Genomic DNA, 960 nt, shown 5'->3' on the forward strand with positions numbered 1-960 from the left:
TTTCTAGAGATTATATTAGATTATTACAGCTTGTATATTATTTAAAAACTCAAACTTTATCACAATGGTCATATAAATACAGGAATATACATGAGATGAAACCATTCTTAGCATTTGAGGAGCAGTGGGCTGATGTGAGGTGCACAGGGAGCAACTTGGGGTTCATTGCTTCAGTCAAGTCTTCAACATGCAGATAAACTTCTAAACCTGCTGTTAAAGGAGGACCCGCTCTACCCACTGAGCCACGGCCGGCCCTAAGGAAGTACAAAATGGTCATCAAGGACAAAGAGCATAAAAAACTGAATCATTACTCTCTATCTGCTTCACGCTTGGAAGGGAACATCACAACTCATCATCATAGCCAGTGAGACCAAACACTTTGGAAACACATTTCCAGTCAGAAACTATAAAAATGATCCCTGAAGTTTTAGTCTTTTCAGAGCACAGGTTACATCTGTGACAGTGTTACATTATTATTATTTATATTGCCGTGACGGAGAACAGATGGTCCCAAAGATGGTTCACTTTGCGAGCAGGGAATGAGTTAAATCACTTTTATTGTGAAAGACAGGATACAAAAACGAGAGATCAAACTTTGAAGGTTGCAGGCTTCCTACAGGATTAACTTCAAATCCCCAGACAAGGTTGGCAATGCTGCTCAGGGAGCATTTAATAAGAAGCAGTCTTTCTCAAGTGCTACCGGTGAGGTCGGCCTTGAACGAGGAGTTAGACTTATTCCTGCAGCACAGCTGTTCACTCAGAGCTGCTGCACACTAGAAATCAGTAATACTTACTCAGGAACACAGAGCTGTGGATTTGTGAAAAAGAGCATGCATCAGTTAACTTTCCTGGATGAATGAATTGGAATAAAACTCACACAGAGAAACAGTGTGGCAGTTTGGCTGCGAAAAATATAATCCAAAAGAGGAATGGGCTGTCCTCACGTTTGTTCTTGGACCC

The 960-nt window shown here is 41.1% G+C and overlaps 1 pseudogene; it reads right to left on the reverse strand.

The window, feature by feature from the left end:
- Positions 1 to 233: 233 nt before the first annotated feature.
- Positions 234 to 435, reverse strand: LOC129107657 (small nucleolar RNA U3; annotated as a pseudogene).
- Between the last annotated feature and the right edge of the window lie 525 nt (positions 436 to 960).

Source organism: Anoplopoma fimbria, chromosome 18 (genome assembly GCF_027596085.1).
Source record: "Anoplopoma fimbria isolate UVic2021 breed Golden Eagle Sablefish chromosome 18, Afim_UVic_2022, whole genome shotgun sequence".
NCBI lineage: Eukaryota > Metazoa > Chordata > Actinopteri > Perciformes > Anoplopomatidae > Anoplopoma > Anoplopoma fimbria.